Source organism: Pezoporus flaviventris, unplaced genomic scaffold (assembly GCF_033815535.1).
Source record: "Pezoporus flaviventris isolate CSIRO_AGI_PZ_B2104156 unplaced genomic scaffold, CSIRO_AGI_Pfla_v1 ptg000078l, whole genome shotgun sequence".
NCBI lineage: Eukaryota > Metazoa > Chordata > Aves > Psittaciformes > Psittacidae > Pezoporus > Pezoporus flaviventris.
In genome coordinates, this window is record NW_026892626.1 from 9,989,614 (window position 1) to 10,008,433 (window position 18,820).

Consider the following 18,820-nt stretch of genomic DNA (forward strand, 5'->3'; position numbering starts at 1 on the left):
GAAATCCCAAAGCCAGCCGGGCTGATGAAAGCTGTGTAATGTCACGTAGGATCACCAGAACCATTGGCCCCCTTCCTTTGATTTCTCATCAATTTAACTTGACTTAATTTAACAATTATGTCCCTCAGATACAAAATTCACATCTGTCTCTCAAGGATATTTCTTTCCTGGGAATTACGTAAGCTAGCCATGAAGCCTGTATAGAGGATGCTGACTTTCTAGGGCTGGATTTGACCTTACACCCCATTCGAAGCCATCTATTGCAGTGCTTCTGGGAAATGCAGGCCTGGCCACTAGAATAATGTACTGGCCAGTAGGCAAATAATTCAGTATTCTTTAAAGCACGCTTTCAAATGTTCTCCTGACCTGAAGCACTGGTACATCATATCTATATATCTAGACGGGAGTACAGCACAGGTGGCTTTTGCAGTGCAACATCTGTTAAGATGCCAGTTCCTAAGGTTTTTATCTCAGTTTTGTCACTGACATTGTATGCAGTTTTGTTTGTTCAGAATATCTTTATCTCGCAAGCCAGACATCAATCCACTCTTAATGCTTCATAGGGAATCTTTTCTACCATCCAAAAAAGAACTTTATCAGTGGTTTTTCTCAAATCTGCATTCTCTGAGAATTTCAGATGGGCTTTTTTCTTAAATCCCTCAAATAACCTTTTCTCCTCATCTTTCCTCACTTTGTCAGCACATTTGCTTGAGATTTGTATGTATTTTAAAGGTTATCTCTTTGATTTGCTATCCCACCTCTCTGTTCTACTGTTAAATTACCAGAGGTTGGCAAAGCAGTGGTTTTGCACATGGTTACAAATGGGTGGAGTGTAATGTTGAACTTACTGTGGCTTTAAAAACTTTTTTACCTCTGGTGTTAACATAATATTTTTTTCAGCCTGGCAGATGTTAGTGATGGGAGAACCACCCTTTCTCTGGGCAGCCACAGCAGCTGAGATTACTCTTTCTCCACCTCCCCTTTTGGGTTTAAGCTATAAAGCAGCTTTTGCTTTCTGAGAATGGTGTCATCTGCAGCTCTTAGTAACTTTTTTGGCTACTTAGTCCTTCTGAAATGTTCTCCATAGCAGCGTCAGTTTGGCAACAGAAATAAATGCACCCCAAATTGGAGACTGGTTTGGCTATCCAGGCATCTCTACAGCACATGCAGATGAAAGATGCATCAATAAAGCACAGTTTTAGAATAGCCATATTTCTCAAAGTACCCTTGTACTTGGCAGCACGTTATCTTGTTGATTACAGTGCTAAACATTCAGCCCTTCATCTCTTCCTATGTGAACTGAAGCATCTGAGCCAGCATCTGAGACCACTCAGAGGACCGCCTGGCAAATGAAAGCCCCAGATGCCAAGCTTTACATTTTGATGGGCATTGCAGCATCTGAGCACTTGCTGGGCTGCCTGGCTGGTATCCTCTTCTCTCCTGGCTCTGGGCTGCTCACAGGGAGGTTCTCCAGCAAAGAGCCAAAGGGTTTTCATCTGTTTCCCATTTGCTTTCTGGATGCAATTTATTTTTTACTTATTTATGATTGAGAAAAATGTCTATCTTCTAAAAGAGAGTTAAACGTTAGTCTTCACTGGATACCCGACAGCCTGATCTAGAAACAATAACAGTACAAATGTTGTGATAATGTGCATCATTGGTTCCTAGGCAACGCAGTTACATCTTTTGTCTTCAGGATATTCTATATTTTTGTCTATATCTATATCAAAAATACTATTCTAAAATAATATCTAGAATAGTATTTTTGTTAGGGAGACTTATGTATTGGGACCGAGGAGGACATTGAGCAGTATGAGGGATCATGCCAGCTCAGCTTTTTCTCCTTCACAGCTCCAGGGCTATTTATGAAACCTGTTTTTTCATTTACAACTTGTCTTTGTTGGTAAATAGTCTGGGGTAACCAAGTCAAAAAAGGGTCTTTCATGCAGAATGGCTGTTGTCCTTTAAATCCATGGATAGCAAAATTCCCCACTAGTGATCCCATACTGAAAAGCCCTTCCCATGGTACTTTGCTGCTCTTTGCATTCCTGGGCAAGAAGTTCCAGTGGGGTTTGGGAGTGTAGTGGGATGTCAGTTGTTAGGGAAAGCCCAGGTGTGACTTTCTTTCCTGTGTACTCTCCTGCAGGTTTGCTCCATGTGGATTTTACTTTGGATTTAATTGTGAGGTGGATAACAGAAGCTGCAGAGAAACATGTCCTTGTGGTGTTAACCTGGGGTTTATGAGCAGAAACTTTTTAATCTTCAGCTGGGTTTGGGGGGTTGTTTTTTGTTGCTTTGTTTTTTGGGGTTGTGGTGGTTTTTTTTTTTTGGTTGCTTGGGGTTTTTTTTTTGAGGTTTTTGAGGGTTTGTTTTATTATTTTATTTATGAAAGTTCAGCAAAATCATTATCAAATTCCAAAAGCTAAAACTGCTTGAAAGAGGGAAACATTTCTATTATAGCATCATATTTTAAGCATGCTCTCCCTTCGTGGCCTCGCTGAATTCTCTCTGGAAATTAAAAATCTGTTGAAATTGCCATTAAGACACCTTTTATGTTTAGACTTCAGGATGCCACTTACAATAAAACAGCTGCAAAATAATACCTGGTGGCAGTTCAAAGTGACAACGTGTGCTATTATACCTTTTCCAAGTCACTCTTAAATAGTTGTGAACCAAAAGGCCATTAAAGGGTGAGCAAATATGTTATTCTGTTTCGGTCTTTTAGTGGTGATACTGAACTAGAAAGGAGAGGAATAGATGAACTCTTCCTCCAAAATAGGCCTATAAATGTAAGAGTTGAATGGTATTTGATGTTGAGGATTTTTTCAACCAATTTATACATAAATTCTGGTCTTGTCTTGATATTAAATTATGCACTGACTTTTTTTAAATTCAGGATCACTGCATGTGAATGAGCTGAAGGGCTGATTTGAATGAAATACTTTGCATAAAATTAAAGCTGCTTTGGAACAACAGGTATTTTTTAAAAAGCTCTTCAGCATAAATAAAATGCAGCAGTAACTCACTGTGGTTTCAGAGCAAGGGTAGCACAAGTGTACAGTCCCGTCTGCCTCTTCCCTTCACTCTTACCCAGTGGAAACTCCTTTTACCCCAGAATCACAGTGCCAGGCAAGAGCTGGTCACCAGCTGCCACCAGTTGCCTCGCTCCTGGGATTTACTCAGAGTGCTGATGGAAATACTGTAATACTTGTACAGAGCCATCCAGCGTTGCTCTGTGTGCTGCTGCTGTCACTTGGTGAAGTCCCTAAGACCACGCCACATGTTGATGCTCCAGTCCACTGGCTTCAGAAGCTGTGGGATGGAGGAGAGTGGTTACAGGATAGAGGTGGGAAGCATGATGCTGAGATCTTCCAGTGCACTCCCTTATGTAGGAGCTGTTTAAGGGGCTCCTTCACATTCATACTCTTCTGCAAGGAACAAACCACACTTGATCAGTCTATAAATGCTGCAGGGGAGACCAAAAGAGTAACTATGAGCAACTTCAGTGCTGCAGAGCTTGGGTGGATCAGAAGAGAGTAAGGCATCTCTGTGCCTATTAGTCCTGACTAGCGCTAGCTAGTCAAAACTTTAGATCTTGATATTGTGCAAGCTTTGACCTTGTGGTGCAGGAATTCAAGACCTACATTTTGCTGTGCAATTCCAGGTGGAATTAGTGGCTAGTTACCCATTATAGTCGCACCTTATTACAGTTGAATACTTCATTTCTGCTCCTCCTGCGCAGCACACTTAGTCACAATGCATTTATGTACTTCTGAATCTCTCTCTACATAAATAGCAGTGCTGAATAGCATTGCCTATGTTTGTGACCATGCTTCTGCAATTCCAGGCTGATCAGAGGGGATGAAGCCCTAAATGGTTCATTGTAGCACACATTCCACTCTGCTGCACGCTGTTTAATTATATCCATCATTCAGCATTACTTGATGAACCAGCTGTAGGCACAAGCATCCCTAACCTTTCATCAGGATAATTGCACTCTTTGCCACATTAAGAACTGGTTTGGAGCCAAGTCTTTTCCAAATACAGAGTCAATCTCTGTTTAGAAGTTTTCTGCCCCAAAGTAATTTCTAGGAAGTAATCTTGCAACAATGCATTCTTGGGGCAGCTGAAGACTGAAAGGTCTGTAAATCCAAATTGGTTATTTGTGTCTCATTATGGCTCTAAATAATTGAGGCAGCTGTGTAGGATGTTGTGGCACCGCCTCGAATCATTGTATTCTGAAGATGGGATGCGCCATGCCAGTCAGGTGCAAGGTGGCTTCTAGATGGTTTCTGCAGCAGGGGCTGGCAGGAACTGTGTCTGTGCATGCTGTGTGAGGGTCGGTATCATTGCTAAACCTTTGTATAGGTGGTATCGTGTAGGCACGGAACTCTTTCTGCGAGGCTCAAGTCATGTTGCTAGTAGCAGCTACAGAACTATAGCTGAAGACTGAAATGCCCCAATCTTTCTTCTGTATTTGAAACTGATACATGCGGTGTGTTGAGAGCCTGTGTATCGAGAGATACCAGTGCTAGATATTATCAAAAAGTGCTTGGAAGACCTCCACGTCTGTGAACCATTACAGCCTAGGAGGGGAGAGGAGCCAGGACATCACTCCAGGTCACCTCCTGCCTACAAGGGAGTAGGGCTTGGCTAAGTCCGGATATCAGCTGGTGGCAGACCACCTAACTTAAATTCACATGCCTCTTTTATATTCTTTTGTTGAAGTGAACCACTGGTTCTCTGCTGATCTCATGATTAAGTAGGACTGTATTGGTTGTAGCTCTGTTGAGCACAGCCATGAATGGGAACACCAGCCTCTCTCCCTCCCAGTTGTTTTCTCGTCAGCCTCAGTTACATCAGCTAATGGATCTATATGGTCCCTTTGTAGTTTCCTCACTCAGACCTCCGCTCTGCCACGTTTGTGCCCCTCATCCCAGCATTCTGCATTCTTCACCGACTTACTCCAGAACAGTCCCAATGAAGATTAGGTCAGGTCATCAGCTGGCACAAATTGTCAAAATAAGATTATTGCTCAAACCAAATAAAGGTAACAAAATGTGACCTTCTGTTGTTAAAACCAATTAAGTTTCCTTCCATCAATTCTCAGTTCATTATCCCTTTCACCCCCCAGGCCCTGTTCTTCCATCTTTTCAGGCTTGGTGCAGAATTAATGTTAAATCCCATTAGCCTGACCCCATTTTCCCCATTTTGCCTTCTGGTCTTTTGAATGTATGTGCTCCGGCAGGTTGATTCGGCAGCTCAGGGATCAAAGGGAGTGGCAGGCCCACAAGGAGCTTCAGGAAGAGCCTGATTTATTCTAATTCACTTTACCTTTACATGAGATTTCTGAAGGGGCCTCAGCAGTAGGGTCTTGTCAGGAGGAAGAAGGGCTCTTGGCAGCATCCCTGGCCCTTCTGATAGTGGGGGTCCCACCACTCATTTCTTGGGATAACTGTAGTTAGGAGATTGAAGCTTATCACTGGATGAGTGTATATTCCCTCTTGCCTTTTCCTTCAAAATGTGGGATGGAAAAAAACATGTTTCCTTACCCAGATAGATGCTTCCTGCTGCATCAGAAGGACTGTCTGCAATCAGAACAATGTGAGACTGTTTGGCTAGATTTATGCTGCAAATTAAACAGGGAGATGGCAAGACCCAGTACCAGTATTAACTAACCTATAGGTTGTGGCATCTCAGAAAGGGCTTTCCTGCTCCCTTTTCCAGCAGTGGGGTGGTGATCTCAGGTTTCCTGCTGCTTGCAAGCTCAGCAGGAGCACTTTGTATTTCTTTATTGGCATGAAGCATTGGTCAGCCACTGCATTGTGTGGCAGCAGGGGATGTGCCTGGTGAGCTTTGTAGAAGGTACATTTGGGAGCAGATCTGCCATGCTTTGCCCCTGAGTGGGCCGGGAGGTAGCCCTGCAAAGAGGGACTGTGGGGAGGTGGCTTCAGTGGTGAGCAGAGTGTGGGGGGAGGAAATGTCTTCGGGGAGGAATGTCTTCAGTGAGCCCTGTGGTGAGCCACTCTTTGGTGTTTTGCCAGACGTGCTGATTTTGAAAGTGATGTGGGGAAGATACAATTTAATGGCTTTCATTTCCTGATGTGACAAATGGTGAGGGTGGGTGGGGTGATGTGCTGAATCACAGCCCGTGGGGAGCACACACAGCAAGAGCAAGTTACATTCCACAAACTAAGAAAGGACCAAAGTTAACTGGCTGAGTTTACTTCACATAAAACATTCTCGAGGTTGCTTTCTTCCTACTTTCTTGGAAGAAAGTGAGCATCTTTTAATTTTAATTAATCTAATGAGCAAATAATTTTTCTTACTGACTTGTACAAATGAAATTTCAAATGGATGTGGGGATATATAGGTTAGATTAAGTGAACGGTTGCTTTAAATCTAGGCCCATAATTAAGTTTAATTTCTTCTCTTACACAAAACTCTTGGTAATTTAATTTTAGAGATGGGAAAAAAATTGCAGAATATAAAGTATGCTGTTTAAAGTATACAGGGTAGAAGCAAACACAAAGATCCTATTCAGACCAGTATGTAGTTTTTTATCCTTTTAACCAAAGTCTCACTAATTTGAGTAATGGACTTGATAATTTCTGCAGCTCCCTCCACTTGCTTATTTAATCAGTGATTATTGTTTTCGTCAAAATGGGATGTATCAGGCAGATGAGGTTCTACATGAATATGCAACAGCAGATAAACACTGAAAAAATGCAAAGTAGAAAGCATCGTTCTGTACCAAATAAAATCCCAGTGCTTTGATAAACCTAAAAATCTATCATGTTTCATTTTAGTAATTAAATATCCTTGGGTATTCACAGCTGGTTAGGAGAGTATTTCATTACCATTTTTTTTTTTAGGTACTTTTCAGCAAATATTAAGTGGGCTCAGTTGTTTTTATGAGATAGGATAGTCATGTCTGTCTTAACTTTTTTTAGTCTGCATCTTTCCAAATGATATCCAAGTATTGACAGGGAGGTGGTTTGTGGTTTGGTCCATCAAGAGTTCATGTGTTAGCTTGTTAAATGTGGTAGTTTTCTGTATTGATCTCTGCATTGATGGAGTTGATTTAATAATGAAATGGCTTGTTATTGTAGTAGCAGGTAAAGGCAACTTTGTGAAAACTAAGTTATTTTGGCAAATACATTTTAGCAGCTGTTAGAAGTCATGTAGTAACTGGCAGCAGTCACATTTTCTGCCGTTGTGACACATTAATGAATGGGCCTTCTGGAAAAGAAAAGGTTCCTCAGGAACTTCTCCTATGGAGAATTACCTACTACGAAATACGTAAGCAAGGAAAAAGTGAGCAGTTCTCAGAGTAACAGGAGGACAGTGCTATTTTTTGTCTGTTAACGTGCTATCCATGCATGTTAACTTATCTTCACTGCTTAGGCAGTCTAGCCTCTGAATTTGAAAACACTACAAAACTTTCGTTACAATTTCCCCTAGTCCATTCCAAGAACACAGAGCCACGTTTATGGTCTGGCTTACACTAGTATAAACTGAGTACATGGCACTGATTTTGGAGCATTACAGATATGAAACCAGATTGAAAAGCAGTCATTTGAAAGACAGAAAAGGTAGAAGATAGAAAAAAAAAAGTATTTTTTCATTAATGAAAGGAATTTTAAGAGGGAACTTGTCTCACTGTTGAGGGTACTAAGAATATCAATATGTTAAGGAAAAAAATAATGGCTAATTTGCTTTCTTCCAACATGCACCTGGTAGGAGAATGAGCAAAAAGTGCATTTACCACTGTTTCTGTCATTCCACAAAGTATTTTTTCTGGTGGGAGAAACCCCCCCCCTTGTCATAAAAGTTGTTAAATAGGAATATACTGGAAAGAGAGAAAGTAATACCCAAAATGCTGGTGTTTTTTCTCTTGCTGCGTTAAAATTAGGTAAATCAAATCACTAAATTTAAACATTCTGGGCATGAATCCTCTTTAATCATGCATCCCAATGTAAACAGCAACGTGGCGTAAAGCTGTATAACTAACCTATGCAGGTACACTGCTGCTTCCTGTGCACTGTCTGTTAAAATGATCATTTACGTCAACACTCAACTTCCTTGTAGTTGGAAATGTAAAATATGATAGATCTTTGACAGTGTATTATTAAAATAGCCTTTCCATGCTGAGTTTTCAGCAGCTAGCATGCATTCATTAGCTTCATGCTCTGCATTCAATCACTTCATAGTCTTACTAGAAAAAGGTTAAAAGCGTTAAGACTCACTGATGTCATCCACCTTACTGGTGCAGTTTTATCATGAAAATCACAGTTCTTTCCATTTAGCCTAACCACAGCTACCTTGGAAAGTTGCTGACTAAAGTGCTAACGGCAGCTATTAGTGGAAGGTCAGCTGAAGTGACTAGAACATTGGCCTAGTTGTACTTTGTCTGAACTCATCCGGCTGCCTGTGACAAAGTTCCCATGGAGTTCTTTGCAATACGTGCAAGCTCACTTGCCCGTGCTTGCGCTGATGCTTCTCCTCCCTTTGTATCATCAATTTGGGAAGTATTCATTTTGAAGCAGAATGATGACTGTCCAAAAATCTGCCATGGACAAGAACAAGTAATTGATTATGCTGCTCAGGGGAGAGTGGAGTGGAGCTGAGCTGTAGCGGTTCTGCCCAGGATCCTGGCCTGCTCTGGAACAGCAGCTGTGCCTCTCTATGGGCCCTGCTTTGGACCAGAGTCAGACACCTTCCACTCCATTGCTGGAGAGTGTTGCATCCTGTCTGCAATGGCAAAAGAGACCCAAAGCACATATATGGCTTACCCCTTACATGCCTGTTAGCCACAGCAGGGGAGATAATATTTAACCACTGACTCTACCAGGGAACAAAAATTAAAACAGAAGGTTGTCTGTTAGGTTATTTTATTTCAATTTGCAGATTTGTGTTGATGGGTTCAAAAGCCAAAAAAGGCTGGAAATAAACTATAAATGTGCCAGAGCCAAAATAAGCAGACTGAAATATGGCTAGACAAATTGCTTGTATTCCAGGCAGACAGAGACTGAAGTGGGGAGCAGGCAAACGTGGCAGCTCTCTCTCTCAAATAGCTTTCACAATTTTTTATCTATTTTTCATTCCCTTGAACATAAATTTCTGCTTGTGAACGTAAAATGCGCCAATGCCAAAAGGTAATTTGCTTACTCAAAACTGGCACCTTAGTTTAGGAGAGCCAGCTCATGTTTAGACCTGAGATAATGCTGAGTAAGCATCAAAACCTTGGGTTAGTTATCCAATGCTTTAAGCATCTTGGATCAGGCTATAATTAGAAGTGTCTAAACTCCGCGTTGCTGTATTTTCTCTTCAACAGCCTGCATTATTTTGATTTCAAAATTCAAACAATGGAAATTCCAGAAGGCTTCTTAAACAGGTTTTGCCAGCACTGATAAAAATGAGCTTTCTTCCTCACGTGCAGTTCAGCTAAACTGACATCTCTTCTGCATGTAGTGGGGAAGGAATTTTGCTTTGCTACAATATATATCTTTAAGAAGTTTTCTAGCCCTTATCAAAGTTAGACACACGTCTCTGCCTTTACTTAAAAATATTTGTTGGAAATACGCAATTATAGGCCTTTTAGCAAAGGCTATCTGTCAGGCACTCGGATACTGGTCCAGCAAGATTTAAAACTAAGAGATACTAGTGGTGATGTGCTGATATTCATAAACTTAAATAGAGAAATACACAGAACATTTCTAACAAATCAGGGTGAAACATTCCTTCCTTTCTAGCAAAATGCCTCTGAGTTGAGTGCATTCATTCCAGGTTATTTAGGGAATAATTCATCCTGCATGTAGCTGACTTCCTTTGATTATTTTCATGTGTACCAGGTTCTGTGCAGTTGCACATTTGGAAGGAGCTTTGGGAGCTTTTGTTATTCAAGTGTTTTTCAGTGCATTCATTGTTGATAAGCATGCATATAATCTAGGCTTAGCAATTGCCTAAAATTAGATTTTTGAGAGGAAAACTACTTTAAAGCATTTCATAATTTTACTGTAAAATACATAGGTTGCTTTAAAATTAAGGGGGAAAAAAAGAGCTGCAAATGACATGGTATTACAGGATAGTGTTTTCTTATTTCTTTATCTTCTATTGCAGCAGTAGGGGTGCTTTGAAAATGTCATCACCATGGACAAATGAGTTCCTGAGATCAGTTCAGGTACTCCAGGGAGTGAGGGGATTTCTTGAAAATGTTTTGTAAACATCAGTGAGTTTAATCTCAAACCATCAGTGAGTTGTGTGATATATCTGTAGCAGAGATGGACAAACTGAGGTACAACTGAATTGACCTCCCTGGAACAGTCTCCTTGGTAAGTGTATTTGTGCACCTGAGAGACCTAGATTAGTTAAAGGACAGCTCTCAGCTCTAATCTTCTGTGTAATTGCACATGCTGCTTCCTAACACATGGACATGTAGACCTTTACCCATGAGGTAATTTATGAGAATATAGTGTGAAAGTTGCATCATTTGAGAAGGGCTCCAAGTGTCCATGCTGTCGGGAACTTTACCAGGTCAGAGACACAGTGATTGCGCTGTGGTGTAGTGTGTTTGATAAGATCCTGGATAATGTAAATGCTTGTGTTGAAATTGCACTATAAAATAGTTGGAAATTGAGTATATTACTTTATATCTAGCAAATAGCTAAAGAAAGTCGAAAGCAACAAGTATGAAAGTTTTAATGAGTGCATGTGGTGAGTATTTTATTATCATAAAAGCTGTAGGGTTTATTAGCTGATACAGGGCTGGAGTTTTTCATTAGCCAAAGGGTTTCATGGGATATAGCTGGAAAACATTCCAAACAAATGAATATTCTATTTTAAAAGAATAATGAGACGTTGAGGGGTTTTATAAACTCCGAAGTTTGCTAAACCAATATCTCTAATTAGATGAAGGAACTCTCTATAGAGGCTTTGCATCAGCGGCTGTGCACATAGCAAATGTTTTAAGCATTTACATATCAAATGCTGCTGGCAGCATTTTGGCTGCAGTCCAAAGCTGTAGATAGTTTTAATCACATTTGTTCATTAATCCTTGGTGGAATTCTCTTATAATGGTCTCTAGGATTTTCATTTAAGCATGTGCTGCTACTTCTCAGCAGTGGGCTTATTTATTTATTTTATGAATGCCATCTGAAGCCTTGAATTTATGGAAAACAGGTTGTGGAGTGGCTCAGGAAGCAGACGATGGAGTATATTCTTTTTTTGTCAGTAGATCTCCTTTGTACCCAAGCATTTATGTATTCTCACTAGGAAGAGGTTTATTCAGCAGTGTGACATTTAAAGAAGACTTTACTCTTTTGTGACTATGTTAGTTCTGTTCTTTTCCATAGGAAACAGACAATGGTTGAATGGAAAGCAGTAATTGAAAGTAGAGCAAAGATGATTGTATTGCTAATAAAATGTCTTGAGAGTCATACAACACTGGCAGAGCTGCGCTGAAAGTAGCTGCATCCTGTATGAGAAGTGATCAGTGCCTGGAGTATCAAAATGCAGAACACTAATGCTCTGAAATACATGGGTGCAACTCCCTGCCCCAGTGACCACCCTGTTGCTGGAGCAGAACTCTAATCTCTCAAATACTCAAGCGAGCTGAGCTGCTAAGGCAATAGTTTTCTTCCATTACCTCGTTCCTCGGTTAAACCTGACTTGAAAGACAAAACAAACCATTTAAGACAGCACTGGTGTAAAAGCAGAGCTGTTAGCAGTCACCTAGAGCCTTCCACACGCAGTTGGTCTCTGAAATCATATCTGTCGTTCCCATTTTTATGGTACGTTTTCCAAATGAATGCTGTAATGGGAATCAGCTTCTCTGAGAAATGCTTGCCATACTAATATTTGTTCTGCAATAGATAGCAAGGGCTAAATATAGCCTTCCCTTTTCTTTGCAGTTTTAGATGGCAGTCTTTTTCCATGCTTAGGCCAGTATCAGGCTCCTCTAAGCCTCCCCTTGCACTGAAGTGCCTCTAGGGAGAGAGGAGTGGGAGCATCAGTGAGAGGGTCCGGCTGCATATCCAGGGTCTAGAGCTGAACCCTGCAGTGAGAGGGGTTTTTTCCTGTGTTGTTGTGCTGTATTTGCGGTTGATCATCTTGCTGTAAGCATGAGAGAGGTCTTATAGGTTTCTGATTTTTTTTCTGCTGAATCATTTGGCCGTTGTATCCTTTTGTTAGGCTACCCATGCATGCCATGCACGTGAACCCACATGTGTGCTTACTGGTGTGGTGGAAGGGCCAGTATGGATAAGGGTCCCTTACTGGAGTGGCAAGATCACACCCAGCTTCACTGCCAATGTTGCCATGTCCCCAGCAGATGCAGGAGCAGAGCTTTCAGAATGCCTTGAATAGGCTATACAGGTGTAGGTGGGAATTCACGATCATTCTTCCCCATGTCCTGGATTGCTCTCCTTCCTCATCACCACCTCTGCTCCTCCTGGTGATGCAGGGCTGTTGGCAGGTGCGAAGCTGCTGAGCCGGTCTGAACACCTCCACTCCTTGAGTGAGAGGGCACCAGGGTGGGATGGCCCCCGGCTAAGAATAATTGGAGAAGGAACTCTCCTTCTGCCACAGGGGTCTTGGTAGTGATGGTATGTCCTAATACTTTACAATAATGTGGTAAGTAAGATTAATTTAATCACTTATTGAAATCAATGAGCTTAATCATAATTATTAGAATTTATTGAAAAGCAGGTAGCAAAATTGAAGGCACTCAGCTCTTCAGCTTCAGGCTTTTGTGTGCACAACTGCATGTTTAACCATGGAGTAATATCATACTTAACTCTGAGTAGAGGAGTTCGCCCCATAATTCCAGCTTTCTTCTCAGAAGACTTTTTCTTCTCTAGGGACCATCTAGAAGTAGTTTCATGGCAAAGAGCTGTGGGGTTTGCTGTATGTTTGGTATGTGTGCTTGCTGTATGGGCCCTGTGCGGCTGCACCTTCCCACAGGCACAGTGATCCTGGGAAAGGAAAGTGTGGAGGGGAGTCAGGCACGTACAGGTGGAAATACCAAAGCTTTGAGCACTGAGAGAACTTGTAAGAGTCTTTACTTAGCTCTTCTGACTATATATTTGCCTTCATCATCCTTGCTTTAGAAGCCCTACTCTCCCAAAAGCTTTTCCCTTTATGTTTGTTACTCTGGCTTTTTGTGTGTTCAGCTGCTTTCGTGTTATTCTCCTGCCTCTCCAGCACCCCACGCCACGGCAGGACTACTGCTGTTTGGTGACACCACCATTCACCACGCCCAGAGCAAACTCCCTCCCTGCGTTCATGTCCCTCTGTGTTGCAGCTCAGGTCTTGTTCAGCAGAGCAGACTTGCCTGTAGATAGCACTAAATTAGTCACGGGTATGAATTTCACCCATTTTCAGTGTGCCATCTCCTGACAAGCGGGTATGTTGTTCTGTACTAACGCAGGCTGTTTGAATTCACGAGAAGCAAGTGTACGGCCCAGCATGGAGGTGTACATGTTGGGGTCTAGTGAGACTTGCTGCCTGCATTCCGGAGCTGCCTGCGGACCCCAGGTGCTGGTGTCACAGTCACTGCTTCAATTCAGCACTACAGTGGTGTTGTTCTAGGGAATGCAGCCTTTGTCTTTGCAGGATATGGTAAATACATGAAAAAAATCTCAGAGCTGTGGCCAGATTTGGTGATGGCTGGTGGCTACAGCTCATAACTACTGTGCACTTACTGAACAGGCGCCGGATGGTTTGCTGGGAAAGAGTTGGGCAGCTTCTATAAGCTCCACCCTCGCTGTTGCTTTTCATCTCAGTAATGCTGTGTGGTTAACATAGCAGTCACGTCCCGTGAGCAGTACTGTGAATGGTCACAACCTGGACACCATCACATTTCCTTCGCTGGGAGTAGGCAGGGCAAGGCAAGTTCCTTTTGCCCCATTACGTAGCAATAAAAAAGGTGTTAGTTTTTTACTTGTGAGGTTAGAAAATGCATAAGAAAACATCTCTTCTACACATTAAGTTTATAACAGTGACAAAAGCACTAAAGGCAAAAATCACATTCGAATCAGATCAGTGCCTGGGCCAAAATCACTGCCCAGAGGCCAAGATGTGATTGCTTCCAGCAGACTTCACCCTTGCTTCTGCAGAAGTGTGGGACCAGGACTGAGCAGGTCTGTTTTAAATAAATTTAAAGCCACAGTTTAATTGTCTTGCTCTGGCTTTTCATATTCCAAGACTGTAATTTACAAGTAACTACATTTTGATTAAAGCAAGTTAGAGCTGCCCAAAACGAGTAGCAGAATCCACTTCTCAGTGCTGATACTTGCATGTAGGAGCAGGCATACAGAAAAAAAAGAAATGAAAATAATACCAGAAAATAATGATTAAAAGTGGAATTTAGTCTGGGTTCAGCTTACCAGCTGTCCCTGGCCAATGCTTGTGTGCATTACACAGGATAAGTTCAAGACAGACTTTTAAGTTGGGACAATGTAGGGTATTCCTGGTGAATGAAGTACTGGGAGTGACCTGGCCAGAGACACTGCAGTAAAAGCCCTCCCTTCCTTGGCACTGCTAGTGAAATAGGGCTGAGGAGAATGAAGTTGCCTATAGAAGTCTAAAGCCCAACAAGACCATAGGAGAGATTTCCATGGATTTCACTGGATTTTTGTCTCAAATCTGGAACCAGTATGAGAGCTCCTTTCCAAGCAGAAAAACTGTATGTATGCATAATACCTAAAACCATTTATTTGGCCTTACCTTTTTGATAGATCAGAAATTAAATGCCTAAGAGACAGAGATGATCTATACTTTGTGTGCAGATGGATTGCAGCCCCTGGCACTTTTCATGAAGTTTGAAAGAAGATTGCTTGGTCTGGTTCTTGATAAAGGAAATAGCTATAAACCCAGTCCAGGGATTACCTGAAATGAAGGCATTTTTTGAAGACCTCATTGGTGAGATCACTTAAAGCAGATGGCAAATTGAACCTTCCTGCCCATGACCTCACCCGCTGAAGCAGAAAAGAAACCAAAAGAGCTTTTCAGCAGTGCTGCCTCTGCCGCAGCGTCTCTGTGGGTGGGTGCTAGACTTTGGACTGGGTTTCAGTTAAGTTGGAGGCTATTTGGGTTGCAGCAGTCTGTGCTCCCCAGGAAGATTTTCTCACTGTCACTGCTCCCTGTTTTAATCAGCAGGGTCTCATCTGTCTACAAAGCCGCAGCCTGCTCTGTGCCAGGACAGCCCTCCCAGTGGCCAGTCTGGACTGTGGGGGGTAAGCCCCAGGGTCTATGGGTGGACAGTCAGACCAACACCAGCATGTCTGAAATGCCCCTCTGGAGAGGGGCAGCAGGCTCTACCAAGCAGGGGGCAGCCCATACAGTACCAAATTGGCAGAGTCCAACCCCAGAATCCAACAGAGCAGTTACTCTTTACTGCATCTGATTCCTACACAGAATCGAACTCTCTTGCTTCCATATCTGTGGCTGCTAAAAGTTTCTGAACTTTTGAGCTAACTTAGCCAAATTGTTATGCAATTATGTAAGTTTTGACATATGAATAGTCCCATTGAAGTGACCGCTATTCCTTATATCCTTCAAGTTGCCCGTGCATTAAAGTACATTGCTGAATCAAGGACATTTATATTAGCCTTCACTATCTTCCAAAAGTAACAACTGCTTGTTTTCCTTTTCTCAGACTCTTCGAGGACTTTCTTAATCTATTTTCACAGCTGTAAACTAAGGGGATCTCTGCTCTTTGCTTGGATTAGTCATCAGGACTTGAAGGGTTTGCTTAAAACCAGCAAGCCAAGCATTGCCTTCTGTTCTTCGCAGCGTCCAGCCATGGTTGTGTGCAGGGACACACTCATACCGCTTCCCAGGCAGACCTGCCAGCACCTTCAGACAATGCAAACATAAAGTCACTGTTTCTCTTTCCAGTTTTCTATTTTAGTCTGAAATGATTGCAATGCTCAGCATGTGTATGTGCTTACTGAGTGCCTGGTTAGCCTGCTCATGCCCTGGGACACCTCAGTCCCAGGCTAGGGTCTGAGAAAACACTAGTGGTAGACCTTGCTTTGGCATTATCTTCCAAGTTCCCTTCTTGCTATAGGACTCATCTTTCACTTCCTTAGACCTCTGACTCTACCTCTCTTGACTCTTAACTCCGGGCTGAGTTCCAGCCAAGGAGCTCAGCCATGTTCCCAAGGTTGAACAGAGCCTAGGACTGAGCCACTCACAGCCCTGAAGCTGCTTTTGCAGCCCTCAGAGCCCCTCTGCCTGCCCAGCTGACTGTTCCCATCCTCTGAGCCCAGCCCCGTGGGAGGCTTGGCTGAGTTTTGCTGAGTGGCATCACAGTAGGCAGGCAGGCAGGCAGGCGTGGTGCGCTGCCTCTGCTACCTCTGTCCACCCTTGCTGCAGGAGTGGAGCAGCAGGACCTTATTGAGGTGATCTTGGTAAAGTTCTGGTAGAGATGGACACCTCCGTCCCACCTGGCAGACCTGCCCTTGATTAGCACCAAATCTACATCAGTGAAGTTGAAAATGCTCTGTTTTCCCATCCATTATCTTCACTTGTCATCTTCTCCTGGAAGTTCTGCCACATGGACAAGCTTTCTCTAGACTTGGAGCTCACTAGAAAATTAGTTTCCTGTTCTCTCTGCATGCTGCACACCTGAGAACAGCGCATTTTTCCTCAGCTTCTCTACTCCTGCATCATCCTTCCTGCCTGCTAACAGCACAGGTCGCCAGCTGACTAATCCTTCTCCCCAGTGCTTTGCCCTCCCAGTGACTTTAATAACAAAAGGAATAAGTGGGAGCTGTGTGGATGCATCCATCAGCTCCAGCCTCACACCCCAGCTGTGGAAAGGGTTTTTCCTCAATCCGTATTCACGTTGTGTTACACACTAGGGAGACTGATTGGAATGTAATATGTATATTGGTGTGTTTTCATCAGTAGTATGAACTACTCTCCCTATCCTCGTGACTTTTTTATTTCCTTCTTAGGAGGGCTTTATTGCACTTGTTACTTTCTGTTATACTGTGATGGTTGGTAAAAGATTTTTTGCCAGATTTATGCTTAGTGAATTATCCCTGAAATTTGTGGAGCTATAGAGGAATTTAATTTGGCAGTGTGGAGTTGATCTTGCTCCCAGTGATGCCTTCAGCTGAAAATCTCAGGTTTTGTTGCCTTACTTAGGGAGAAAAAATAGGCCCATGTCTTTAGTATTCCTCAGAAGGAATGCCAGAGGCACTGTAAATAGCTGATGCCAGAGGCACTGCAATGATGTAGAGACCCTGCTGCCACTGTGTATGAAGAAGTGTGGTAGCAATCTGTGCCAGAGGCATTTAGGAAATATACCCCTGAAGGCAAAGCTTTCTGAAAGGTGAGGGGGATTTTAGCAATTGCATTAGCATATATGGCGTGTTCAATACCTTTGATTTTGCTTTTAATGTCATGAGGTGGAAGAATTCGGAGGTGATGCACAGCATCCTCATGATATTGGGGCCAGAAGAAGCAGTTGGAATGAAAGCCTAATAGAAATTCAGTGTGCTCCCGTGCTGAGCGCAGAATTGGTTGACCACATAAATCTAAATGTCAAATAACTAGAAAGTTGTACCAGTTGGAAATGTGATGGTTTATTTCTATGTTGTCAACACGTGAAAAGAAGCAGACCTAATTGACAAGGAGGAAAAAAAATGAAAGTAGGACCAGGACACCATAAGTGTTTTCAGGAAGTGGGAAAATGTCAGTTAGTAATTACTGTGAGAGCTAAACATCATGTGGGCATTTATAAGTATTATCTAAAAAGGGAGACGCATTGAAAAGTTTGTAGCCCCAAGTCCAAATAGACTTGTTAGAACACTGCTGAACAGCAAAACACAGGTTGGTGAGCAATCAAGAAATGATGATGCTTTATTGAGTGGTGCGGATTGTTACTTCGTTTGATTTGATTAATTTCCTGTAAGGAAATAAAAGCTCAGACACTTCTAAACTCAGTTATATTTCTAAAGATCATCTTTGCGTGCCAGCTTTTGCCTAGAAACTCACTCAAAGATGTCGGCCATTGAAACTATTTCATGTGGAAGCATTGCTAAGTAAATTCACTAAATGCCTATTCATCCCAGTAAGATGGAGAACCACTGGAGCAGCAAACGTGAAAATCTGCACAGCTTACTATACAGAAAGCAGTTTTCTGAGGTTGCCAAATTGAGATGCAGAGTCTGACCCTCGGAGGTATTATAGCTCACATGAGTGAGCATAGGAGGAGGGTCTCAGGCTCCTAAAGGACGCTCGTGCTGGTTGATAGGCCAGTATTTCATTTGGTCCAGATAAAATCAATGATTATGAAGATAGTTTACTAGGCTGGTAACATTTCCAAGTTGTTGCAGCCTGAGCCCAGAAGTTAAATGCGTTTTGTACAGGTCTGTGGTTTAACTTGGTTATCTGTGGCTTACAATACTAAAATGTTTTCAAGATACAGTACTGTTGACAGCTGCTTTATCTTTCATTTTTCTGCCACCAGCTCTATTGCAGATCATTGCTTAAATGGTACTGTATCTATAATGTTGTGGTTTTGAATGCAACTCAGGAGATGAGGATCTTTTTAATATGATTTATTCTGTTTTCTTTAATATGCTGACCTAGATAAATAGAGAACATTTTTGCTCCATTGTTAAAGAAATAACACACTACAAAAGCTGTCAAGCATAAAAACATTCTTGGACATGTTGGCTGAAATTCTGAAAATACTCATATCAGATTGCCGGTCATACTAATTGGAATTAATCTTCTGAATTCTGAATTCCTTTGTTCCTCTTAATTATATTTGCATTTTGACATTCAAGTTCCCTTGCTTTAT

At 42.2% G+C, this 18,820-nt stretch overlaps 1 protein-coding gene across 6 annotated transcripts in view; it reads left to right on the forward strand.

Moving 5' to 3' along the window:
• Positions 1–18,820, forward strand: part of XYLT1 (xylosyltransferase 1) — a 192,751-nt gene that overhangs the window by 137,614 nt on the left and 36,317 nt on the right. The window lies entirely within an intron of this gene.